The sequence below is a fragment of the Bradysia coprophila genome, unplaced genomic scaffold, assembly GCF_014529535.1.
Source record: "Bradysia coprophila strain Holo2 unplaced genomic scaffold, BU_Bcop_v1 contig_138, whole genome shotgun sequence".
NCBI classification, from domain to species: domain Eukaryota; kingdom Metazoa; phylum Arthropoda; class Insecta; order Diptera; family Sciaridae; genus Bradysia; species Bradysia coprophila.
The window spans coordinates 2,586,346-2,599,903 of NW_023503409.1; the positions used below are offsets into that span (position 1 = coordinate 2,586,346).

The window sequence follows — 13,558 nt, forward strand, 5'->3', positions numbered from 1 at the left end:
GGTTTTTTCCACCACACGCAATAACTGTAACATTTGATAAATAAAATGCTTGTCAGCATTTTACCCTGAAATAACACAGAGAGTAGGAACTTTCACAAAAATCATCATCTCCACTTAAATTGTACCTTAAATCCTATAATATACAACGAAAAACTCATATGCGAGCTCGTAGATTCGGCAGATCTCATATATGTGTATTTCCATAAATAACCCACAATGTTCATTGAGAGCTTAAGTTTCATCTCAGTCTTCTAAATATCCCGAAAAATGAGATGAAAACAAAACTTTATTCTTTATTTTATGACATTCATTTTCTATATTGTATGATAATGTGATATTCATAAATTTTCCTCGTATTCTATTCGGCTCGTTTTTTCGGTGGAGGTGAGGGTTGAGAATTATTTATTCATCATTTGCATAAACTCTATACAATATTGCGCTCAATATGGATTTACTGGAATGAAAATGATGTATACGTGTGCATGGCAAAGAGATTTTGAGCATAATTTTTATTAAAAACATAAAATTTATAAATAGAAATTTAAATTTTGTTTGGGAAACTTTTGATTGCGTTAGACAGTGGGAACAATGAGAACAAAAATGAACAAAGAATTATTCATTGGACTAATCTGTGTCGGACGACAAGTAATTAATAATTTCTGATTATGCATTGTGTTAAAGAAAGGGAATTTACAGTAAGTATCATTGTTACTGTCTATAGTTGAAATGTGAAGACCAGCATTTGTTAGGTAAACGTTGTACCTGCAAGATTTCTCGGGAAAATCATTCCAATTGACACAATTTTCACAAAAAATGATTTATAATTTCACCGTAAGGCCTTGAGGCAATCACGCATCTCATTAATTCGTGAATTTTGTTAATCACAGTGCTGGATAGTACAGTCTCGGAATTATAAGAAGTAACAATTACAATCCAATCGACGCTATTCATTCCATATGCTTTACGAACGTTACGACATTTACGTATGTATTATAACGTGTAGTAAATCGCATGTGGAATGAATAACGTCGATTGGATTGTATAGTAATTAGTGAAAGTGTAACTTCTATCCATCACTTCTAAGACGTGGTTGGCAAATGTAGAACATGTATGACAATATGGAAGACCTGGGTTGTAGATCAGAGATCGTGTAACTCCCTGGTAGAACTGTTCCGTAATAATGTCACCTATTTCTCTATGTCTTTTAAATCCAATCCATTACATACATACGACGAAGACAAAATGATTCAATAATTCCACGGAAATATTCCATCGTTTCATCCTGGTCTTGTGTATGTATTAGTTTGGATATAAAAGAGACAGAAATAGGTGACATTATTTCGGAACAGAATATAACATTATTCACAATTGTTAGCACAGTCCTCTATTAGTGATTGCGTAATATTATTCTTAACATTTCCATCATATCAGTAAATTATAAAAAATTGATGGTGTTCGACATTGTCATACCCGTTCCACATTTGGCAACCTTACTTTATCTATCATTTTAGAAACCTCAAGCGTATCAAAACAAAATCGTTGAATCTGTTACTTCATTTGTGTCAAGTAGAACCTAAACCAAAAAAAAGTACCTGCTATTGTTCGATGCCAAATCTTTCGCTTCAATATTTGTATCATACAATTCCGCTATATTTGTGAATATCAGCCAGAGCTGATTACTCATTCTTTTGTCGATACCAGATGGCTATTAAGGTGGTCCAAATTTTAATGGGAATTAATTTAATTTTTTGGGTTCTGGGATTCTTAAATCTCTCGACGTGAAACATAGGTTTCCATTCTCCTTTTAGAGCGCAAATTTCTTTTAGTAGTCTTATTATAACAATTTTTTTTTTTTTTTAAATTTAATCTACGTTTCTCGTCAAGAATGGCTATTTGAACCGGAGAAAATCAAAGAAAGAGCTTTTTAGACCACCTGATGATTATAACATTGGTTCACACCTACGAGTTACCGATGGCGTCATTCGGTCAACATTAAAACATCTTAAAGATATGACGGTGCAGGTGACCATATCATCAACGAACCATTGAGGCAGAAGCAGTGCTATGACGAATATTTTTTTTTAAAGAAAACAGTCACTGGTTTAAAAAAAACCACAACTATGTTTTGAACAGTGAGGGGTTGTTGTTTTAGGTAGTTCAAACGAACAAATTCAATCTAAAAATGTCGCCATTTACTTGTCGGTAGATTTATATCGATTATTATCTATGCTCAGCCAAAAACACAAAGGATGAAAAATTCAATTCGAAAATAGATACTAAAACTAAAAAGCACTTTGCTCGATTTTTTCACAGACAAGATTACTAACTAATCATTTCAGAATAGAAGCATAAAACTGATTATGTTTACTTAGGAAAGAAACGTATTTCATTCCGAATGTATACTTATACGTACTCTACAACCGCAAACATACATTCGGAGCAAATAGTTTACCAGACCGACGCAAATACTTCTCACATAATACGTTATTTGTATAAACAATCCGCACATACAGTATCACAAGAATGAAACCTTAACAGCCTCATGTGTATTATTTAATGAAATATCTTGACCCCTCTTGAATCCCAATGTAAACAGATCACAATATTTTCGAAAGGAAAGCTATATATCATGTATGTTTGGTGCGTTGTGGAACACGGCCAAAATGTGTCTATGTGTTTGTACATGGAATGAAATGGATATGCTAAATTGTTTGTCTTAAGCTTTTAAGCCCGAGTAGGGATTTTGTCGGTGAGAAATATTTCTTGTTGCAACTAATGAGCTAATAAAGATGAAACTTGACGGATGGAGGCCATGGCCAATATCATGAGCAGTTATTTGTTTATAATTTGTATTGATGAATCGAAAATAGTTTACTTTCAAAGATTTTAGTCTGGGTCGCATAATTAAGTAGCTTTCAAAGTTGAATAACGCTGGAGTGAAAATTATAATGAGTTAAGCATGGTATGATATCGACGTGATAACAAATGGTTTGAAATTCAAATTCATCTGTACAGAATTTCGAATAACCGTAACAAGCATAGGTACACAACCGTATTAAATTGTTCCATCGATTTGTGTCTCTAGCTCATAAAATAGTTTTAATAACAACTTAATCCTATCAGACCGTCGATTCAGAATTCAGATTCATGAACATGAATATGCCACACCACGAATGTACCGCACCAACCCTAGAGGAACATAATATCCACTTTCATATGTAAATGTTTAAATGATTCTATTTTTGAAGTAACTGCGAAGTTCCAACCCATAAACCAAACTAAATTCTAAATTGTATGTTCTCTCGTTCAGCATCCGTTGTGTGTGGTACAACTAAATTCATGTGTAACCTCGAATAATGGTTTGCCTTTCGGGGATGAATTCATGCATATTTTCCGAGCTTTAGAATGGCTGTTAGTTTTTAATTAAATGTTGATTGTTTTTCCTATCGTTGAAAATATGACTAAATGTGAGCAGTGACGGCTCAATATAGTATAATTGTGTTAATACTTTGTATTTATTACAGCTTCAGGGGTTCGTTCGAACGAAGTTACCCAACGAATGGCAACGAATATTTGTTCAACATTATTAAAAGTGTACAGTGTAAATTTCAGTTAAAACGATCCTTCCATTTATCCAACATTTACCGAATATCCAACAAACAGTCTCACCTGTACCGAAAAATAACAGCATTGCTTTCCATTAGATGTTTAAGTCATATGAATGTAAGTTCTCTTATCGCGCAAACACCCATGAACTTATTGCCAATAACGTCAATGATCATATGCGTCAATTAAAGTGCTCGAAAATGATGGACTCTTGGTTTTGAATTAATTTACTTCACGAATGCGTTCAATTCAGAAAAAATTCGTAGTGCAAACATTGCCCCCAGGCTTCGTTAGCCTTGAATACCGATGCAAGATGCAACTGATGCAAAACATTTTTCATTTAGTTATGAAAATGTTCTTCTCTTATTTGCCATCATCACGGCAGAGTAAAGTAAACCAGGCAGGAGCGCTTGATTTGACTAGGGACCTAATTTTTCTAATAGCACGGCAAAGTAAAGTAAATCAGGCAGTACCAGGAGCGCTTGATTTGACTGGGACTTGAATTATCTAGAAGCCTTTGCATTTGCGAATAAAATTGACTTAATTTATGTCAGTGTTCATTTGTGTTCATTTTCATACAGTGTACTAGGTCCCTTATTTGATGTTTCGAAAATGAACCGCTACTGCCTGGTTTATTTTACTCTGCCGTGCCATTATACTTCTGATATTGTTTAGGAACGGCAATTGAAATGTTGTCTGTTCCCAATATGCTATGCTATCTTATACGTTAAAACAAGCACGTTCAATATAAAAACACTGTATTTCGGTAAATTGTAACGATTTCTATGAAATAGTAATATATTTTCCACTCAACGATCGCACTTCGTTATTCTTGGCTAAATAAGCCCTTCAATTTTTGTTCGAAAAATGAAATCAATCTCTGCTCTTCTGCTCCACATCTACCGGCGATATCTTTCAAGTCTTGCGTCATTGCATTTCGAAGGCTGGTGATATGAGGAAGCTTTTCAGTGACAGTTAACGAATCAGCCAGTACAATCGTAGGAATAGCAAGCAGTCGGTCTAGCGTTTTGTCCTTGCTTGCAAATTCAGTCATAACACAGTTAGCTTCGGTGGGCATTTCCCTGTCCATCACATGTTTCAAGTCCTCTAGAATACGAGCGCGTACCTTTGGAAGTTCCACTATCAAATCGTCACATGTTTCTGGGTGCTTCTTTAATGGAAAATCGTCAGCCAACGTTCGTTCACTTTTTAATTGGTGCAATATACATGCATTAGCATCAGATATACGTTTGTCGTCTTCAGAAGTAACTTCACCATAGCAAATTGTACCGTAAATCAACACAATGCAAAACAAAAGCGAACAGTTTGACTTCATTTTAAATCGTCTTTATGATTTCACTTCTCGGGATGAGGGAACTAAACTGACTGGAAAATATTGATTCATTGTCAATTTATATAGAGTGTGAAGGCCTTGCAAATTTTCCGATAACTTTTAGGTCAATGTTGTTACTTTAACCTTTAAGTAGACGTTGTGACGTAATTTTCCAGGAAATGGGGATAATATACCTATGTAATATAGATTGTAGAACTATTTCCAAAAACATCGATAAAGAAATTTTACTTTGCTAAGCATTGCATTAGAAAATTGATTTGACGGCCACCAGCACCTATACAACAGATAGATGAATGTTGACACATTCTGATAGCGTATTTGATCTCCCAGATAACTGTGATCCTGCTATTTAATCTCACTTGTCAGTATTTATAACGCAATAATTTAATAATTTATAATGTGTCGATTTAAATGAACGGTAAATCTAGTACTTCAAGTGAGATGAAGATAGTTAAGATAGTTAAACGACATAAAGCTGACACTATTTTTAAATAGCGGTCATTTGATTTCTCTTTACTTTTTAAGTAAGCCACTAAGATACGTGTTTGTACAGAAACATTTTCAGAAAAGCAATCCATACTGCTCAGTATAAACTGAAACGAAGGACCTAGTTTCATTAGGATTTGATTAATGATTTTTCACTTAAAAGAATGCTACAATGGAACTGAAAAGCAGACTCACCAAAAATCCCTAAAAATATAATGCAATAATTCATCGAAAACATTGATTATGTACTAATATAACCCGCAGGTCATTCTTGAGATTGAAACTGAATCATTGAACTGTTGCTGTATAGACAATATTTGCGAAAATAAATAACAGAGCGATAAGAAAAACTATGAATTGGGTGTTTGTTTAAAAATATTTCCGAGGAATTGTTTACAATCACAATCCACTTCATTTTTCAGAGAATTTAAAGTAAAAGTTCAAAGTCAATAATGGTGAGGCTGATAGGATGAAAATTCATCTGTCTTCCCAGTGTACAAAAGACGGTTCGCTTCGCGTTACATAATCGCAAGTCCCGTAGTGACGAGTTGATACAAACTGTTGAATTACCCTCAAAAATCGTTTAAATTGAGAAAAACTCTTAAATTGTCTAAACATAAAGTATTAAAAAACCACAGAAATATTTCCCTTTTAAACATAGAAGAGCCAAAACTCTTGCACAGAACTAATCATTTCCCTTTAAAGTCATTTTTAATTTTCCTCCTTTAAACGAATGAATATAATAACCATGGGTATAATACATGAACGAACAGTGAAGTGAAATGAATGAGAAGTAAATGAAAAACACGTCAAAAACAGAATGCAAAAAAAATGCTCATTAAATGAAACTCCGTTGAATGGATTTTTTTAAAGGAAATATTTTGAGATTATAACGATTGAATATTTAATAATGAAAAAAATGCCCAACGTCAGAATTCAGAATAAATAAATTGGAACAGGTCAGCGTATGGATCGTTTTTTAAACAGTTTTCAGTCGACTCAGAGCTTTTAGGTTCAGGAACAATAAAATTGTAGTTACCAATGGTCACGATGAGGGTAGTCAATAAAAATTTTTACAGGGATATGCTCATTTTTAAGATTATAAAAATTTTCATAAATTAAAAATAAATCTTTTTCTTATCCCCGATTCGTTTAAGGGTTAAACTATGTGAAATAAGTGAAATGGAAGTTGTTCCATTTTATCTGCACATATAAATTTTAATCGATAAGAAAACAAAAACCTGAGCATTTACGAAACGGCAGAAAAAAATGTATAAAAATTTCACCTTCAATAAATTTAAGCGATATATAATCTTCTGACTTGCTTTTCAGTTATTTCCACATCATCCTTACCATTCCGAATAGAAGCACACTACAGTGAGAGTATTGTCAAAAGACGATTCGCATCTACATAGAAATTCAAAACCACATCAAAATCCTTTATTATTTATACAAACAAAATACACATCAACTCGCACTGTTAAAGCGTATAGGTTTTCTCGTCAGCCTGAGCTTCCTTTTTATTTGAAACATTTAAAAAAAAATATACATTTCAACCCACATATTTCATCCTAAACAGAGACGAGAAAAAAGGGAAAATAAACGTAAAAATGATAATATATTTGGAAAATCTCAAAATAAAAACATATCCTTGGGGTTGGTTGGATAAACCCCTCAACTTCTCTATGTATCACATTGTTTGCATTATATTATCTGCAAAATATGAAAGAGGTTTTCAACTTTAAATAATGGCAAAGGGCATATTCGCATTATAATATTCGGTATATATACAGTACACGCAGCGCAAAACCGTTTCAACTCAACATTAAATTCAATTAGCTTAATTCAGAAATGTATTTGATAATATAGTTTCTAGCTTGAACGCACTAAAACTTCGCTCAATTTACGAGCGGTAGCACAATAATTGTGTAATCCACTTGATGAAAGTGCGTTCATGAAGAAAATTTCCATATCGAAACACCACGTCAACTGAACGGCATCGAAACTACATTACATGATCGAAAATCGACGTTAACGCAACAAATAACACCACCATACAGTCGAAATGCTGAGCTGCAATATTACGGCCAAAAAAATATGCATCAAATGCATAAAGTAGTATGTCACTTTTCTACATTTTGATGGATGGCAACGAATAAATTCGAAGCTTCATGTCGTCTGTGAAAAGCAAATTCTGGCTAAGAGGATTTATTTCACTTGTATTTTTTGTCAGTTTTATTTGTAAATTTATGACCACACATGGAGAATGGTAAAGTGTTTTGGATTGTTTCTTTATGTGAAATATACAGTGTACGTTAATGCATGTGACGAGCAATGCGAATGACAAATGTTTCTGTTTATGGGTTTCAAGTGACCTTGGAATTGTATCAACAAAATTGAATCAACGTGAGATATGTGGAAGATTCAGTATGGTATCTCTGTCTGCGAACATTTTTCCGTCTACATCAACATCACCTGCTCGGATTTTCACAAGCGGGGACATCATTCGTCATTGCTATGTAACTATAAAGTATTGTAGGCGTTCATATTTGATGAGCGCTTACACAGGCAAAAGAGCTGTATTAGGCATTGAAATAGAGTTGTGTTGATTGTGTACAACATCGGATATTAAAGTTGCGGCAGAGGCGACAATAGTAAAAACTCGACATAAGTCTTGTTTTTGGTGTAATTTTTTTAGAACTGTTAGGACTCTGTGAGTTGACCAGCATACAATAATGGAAAACTAAATTTTGCCATCCCAGAATCCCAGAATATTCAGTCCTTAAATTTTTATGCATGAGTTTGATGTCGAATGAATGAAGATTTTTTTACTGTCATACCACAGTGGGGCTGAACAACTTTTTTTCGACAAGTCAATGTACATGAAATTTTATTCATGATTATGAAAGGACGTCACCTCACGATTACTTTAAGCCCAAATTTAAAATATTTTATCGGGAGAGTTTCCAGAAAAATTTGTTTTCTTCCATAGCTGTATCTGTATCTGTACTTCGATGAGCTCTGGTGGGCGTCTATCTTCTCGTTCCAGCCTACGTTCATTATTTCGTCATAGGCTGATCTGTAACCATTCAAAATATACCAAATTTGTCATAGGTTCCTAAAAAAATACAACTGTGGTGATACCCAATATGTGCCAATGTCGCTTTTCTCGAAATATTTATATAAAAAATTGCAAAAGCTGAAATTCGGAGTAATTTTGAGTAATTTTCAAATTCTATTAATTAAATATGCATTTCGTTCAGAAAATACCACGAAAATCATAGAAATAGACATTTTTAATTTTTCCATATTGGGTATCACCACAGTTGTATTTTTTTTAGGAACCTATGACAAATTTGGTATATTTTGAATGGTTACAGATCAGCCTATGACGAAATAATGAACGTAGGCTGGAACGAGAAGATAGACGCCCACCAGAGCTCATCGAAGTACAGATACAGATACAGCTATGGAAGAAAACAAATTTTTCTGGAAACTCTCCCGTTAAAATATTTTAAATTTGGGCTTAAAGTAATCGTGAGGTGACGTCCTTTCATAATCATGAATAAAATTTCATGTACATTGACTTGTCGAAAAAAAGTTGTTCAGCCCCACTGTGATACGTTCACGCTATCGAACCATTTTCCGCTGTCATTCGAATAAAGGGTCAGTTTTTTTTATAAATAAAAAAACTTGCAGACCAGAATCAGTGCTGGGTATCACCACAGTTGTATTTTTTTTAGGAACCTATGACAAATTTGGTATATTTTGAATGGTTACAGATCAGCCTATGACGAAATAATGAACGTAGGCTGGAACGAGAAGATAGACGCCCACCAGAGCTCATCGAAGTACAGATACAGATACAGCTATGGAAGAAAACAAATTTTTCTGGAAACTCTCCCGTTAAAATATTTTAAATTTGGGCTTAAAGTAATCGTGAGGTGACGTCCTTTCATAATCATGAATAAAATTTCATGTACATTGACTTGTCGAAAAAAAGTTGTTCAGCCCCACTGTGATACGTTCACGCTATCGAACCATTTTCCGCTGTCATTCGAATAAAGGGTCAGTTTTTTTTATAAATAAAAAAACTTGCAGACCAGAATCAGTGCTGGGTATCACCACAGTTGTATTTTTTTTAGGAACCTATGACAAATTTGGTATATTTTGAATGGTTACAGATCAGCCTATGACGAAATAATGAACGTAGGCTGGAACGAGAAGATAGACGCCCACCAGAGCTCATCGAAGTACAGATACAGATACAGCTATGGAAGAAAACAAATTTTTCTGGAAACTCTCCCGTTAAAATATTTTAAATTTGGGCTTAAAGTAATCGTGAGGTGACGTCCTTTCATAATCATGAATAAAATTTCATGTACATTGACTTGTCGAAAAAAAGTTGTTCAGCCCCACTGTGATACGTTCACGCTATCGAACCATTTTCCGCTGTCATTCGAATAAAGGGTCAGTTTTTTTTATAAATAAAAAAACTTGCAGACCAGAATCAGTGCTGATATTTTCTCGTACACAATGCTTGGCAAACTCCGCTTCGCCTTGAGTTGACAATCGACATCGAGTGCGATAAAATACCTTCAACCTACGTAGATAGATAAATAACCATTATCGCATAATAACTCGTTTTCTAGCACTGCGACGTAAAACTTGTACGTAAAATTAAATTTAAAAAAAATGACAAGACATAACTTTTACACAATTACGCATGCATGCCAGGACCTATCAAGACTTTGTTTGCCTTCAATTCTTGTTTATTTAAAACTTTATCTCTGAAAATTAAAATGGCAGCATGCATTATATATGGCACTCACCTAAAGAGGCTACTCTGCTGCTGCAACGAAATGCTTACTAAAGCACACACGAGGATGTTTGGTTGCAAATAAATTTTTTTATTGAATAATGCATTATGTTCATGAATATAATACTGAGATTCTTCAAGATGTTTGCCGCAGACTATGAAAAGACGTTAGAAAAACCAACCCGAAGAATTTTCATTCGTTAGTTTTGCACTTTAAATTTTGTGAGTCTGCAACTGAATTTTTAGTAGAGCACTCCTTTGAGCTTTCTCTTTTCTTTCTTCATTTTTAAAGTGGGCAAATCAGAATAAGTATGTTGGTTGCTGATGTACTGGTTTTATTGCAGAAAAGGGTATGTTGTGCTAGTGTTCTTATGAGATCAAATTTAGCCTATGAATTGTTAATTAGATGGCTGTGAAGGATTTCGGGTTGATTGTTTGCATAATTCTAAAAGTGAACCGCACGTGTAATGAATTAAGTTCTGCTGGCTATACGCTCACACGATTGGATATTTAAAAAAATGATCTGATGATGGAGACATTTGAATCGTCGACTAGAATTTTATTTTTGTATAAGAGAAATTGTACCAAAACTGCTGTTGTCTATAATAATTCATTTAAGTGTTTATAGTCATCACATTAACGACATAGATTTCATTTGTATTCCTCGGCAAACAAACGAAAAAAAAATCAATCAAATTAATGAAACATAATAAAAGCCTAAATATCTTTGATGAAATTGATGTCATTTGCCACATATAGTTATAATGTTACATAACTGGAAATATGTCCCCAGGTGACAGTTTCGATATTTAACGGCAATCGTAATATATCACTAAAGTAACAACTGTGAAAAGATGATTTATATGGGGTATATGCTTCTTATCGCTATGATGCCATGCCTTATTAATGGACGATATTAATTTCTGCTGAGACAATTAATTAGGATATGCAAAGTCATTTGTATGTCACCTAAATATCAAAATTGCAAATTAATTTTGCGGATTGACCTTGAACATTTGTTGCAGATTGATGCAAAATGCCCGTTAGCAAAAAGAGTGGCGTAGGGTAATTTACCACACTGTGCTAAAACAACGCATTTCTCAACTACGTTAAGTCGATGGAATGGCTAAAAAGCATTTTCAGCAATAAACTTGCGTGTGCGAGTTAACCTTTTACGTAGTTTCAAAGTGCGTTCTTTTGACACCGTGTGCCAGATTCCCCTATACCAAAATAGTGCGTAGAAGGACTGGGCCGTAATAGTAACCTTCGCAATTTCCACAAAATACATTTATTTTCAACTTTAATTTTTAATTTTTATATAATAATTATGTGCTAAATCATACACACTGCAAATTAATTTGAAACTCACTGACAGCTGGGAAGCTGGAGTACCACTTCGTTTTATCGTTTTATTTGACTGAGAAATACTGTACTTTATTCATAGTGCATGAGGCTTTATGACACAAATTTAATTATTTTTACATGCTACATGCGTCGAAAACCGTACTTTTCATGTTTCAAGCACAACACGGAAAAAACGAAATTTCTGATGTACGTTGCAGACGTTTAGTGTTTTACAGCTGAAACGTAAATTCTACGATTCATCAGTCATTGATGTCTAATCTACATTTTAGACGTTGAATATACGTCTGTGTGAACCATTGGTTCTGTCCTCGCTATGTACGTTTCAGCTGTACAGGGTTGTACGAGCAGTTCGTACGATGATGTACATCAGAAACGTACTTATTACATTGAAGAATCGTAATTTCTACTAAGTCAAATTTAATTTACAATTATTTTTTTAATTATTATGTTACACACATTTTAACATGCATAAATATGGAGAACATAAAAAAAGTTGCATTAAGTAGTGTTACTGAGCCGGGAATCAAACACGCTAGTCACAGAGCCTATTTTTACGGCATTGACAAAAATTAATATTGTATTTACTCCCGCACTCTCTTGGTTCTACAGTAAAGAAATGCAAAGCTCTGATGATATTAAAAAATACTTTCAAATAATGAGGTACAATTGTCTGTATCATTCTCGAAACAGTTTGACCGGAAATGCATCTTGAACGAGCGGAAATTTATCTGGAACGATGCTTATTACCTTCGTTAGAAAGAAATTTTGCTTCACTATCAATGTATCAATTACGAAGACGAGCTATGAAGTCATTGTTATTACAAGGAGTATGGGTTGTAACAAAACGTACGTTCAAAAGTTTGTCACATTCGACCTGAAAAATATCTACACCAGAATAAATTCATTTCGACTAAGCTATAAATGGACAAAGTTTGCTAATTTCACAAAACAATTTAGACGAAAACTGTTCCTAACTTTAAAACTATTAAGCCATATGGGTTACAGTTAGAGATGTCCAAGTCCAATACAAAATTACCAGATTTGACATCACGTTTCGGCAATGGCAGACCCTTGGATTTTCTTATGCAAAATGTTCGGTAAAATAGATTGGGTTGCTTTAGTACGTAGACGTAGAAATAAACGATTTTCGAATTTACGTGACTATTCTACTCAGTAGAAACGCTGTAAATTAATTTCGTGTTGTTAATTTTGAACGTAGGCAGTGCAGAAAAGTATATAGGGTAAAACATCTAAATACGAGCTTCTCCCCAAGCTACGCGACTAGTCACAAAAGATGACATCATCATTACCATACGAAATAATGTTTCAATTACAAGCCTTCTGAATAATAGGCAGGTGTTACAGCCCGACCCGAAGGGGAGGGCTGTATTCCCCACTTGTCAAATACACAACTTGGAACCTCGTAAGTTCAATGCTTTACGTGATTAGGCAATGTAAATGAAAATGAAGCATGGCGTAACACGTAAAAGAATTTGAGGGCTCGTAAAGACTAAGCACTGACTGCGCGTATCTAGATGATTTACCCTAAACATTACATTACATTAAACTGTCATATGTCTGGTTCGCATTTTTATGCATGTTGGTTGAGTGTTGACAATGATAAAACCGGTGATATCCCAAATGCGAAATAATTGGACAGTGGTCGTATCTGCTCCAAAAAGGATCGTAATGCAATTCTAACCTTATCTCATACATTAATCTAAAATGTGAGAGTTGTGTTATAAACGACATTTTTTGGAAAATCGAATTACATTTCACTCTGAAACAACTATAGTGTACGAAGTAATGGAAATATTTACGATGTACATGTGAAATTACATATTTCATTCCGACCAATAAATTTAACCCTTGTCCAATGGTATCACATAACGGCACCCCGAAGACTGTTGTGTTCTCTTCAACTTACT

General features: G+C 34.1%; 1 long non-coding RNA gene across 1 annotated transcript in view; it reads left to right on the plus strand.

The window, feature by feature from the left end:
• The window catches only part of LOC119073680, a 32,658-nt gene extending 19,408 nt beyond the window's left edge, over positions 1-13,250 (plus strand). The window contains exons 3-4 of the long non-coding RNA XR_005087061.1: positions 898-1,044; positions 13,240-13,250. This is a non-coding gene — a long non-coding RNA (uncharacterized LOC119073680). The remainder of the gene's footprint in view (positions 1-897; positions 1,045-13,239) is intronic.
• Positions 13,251-13,558: the final 308 nt, after the last annotated feature.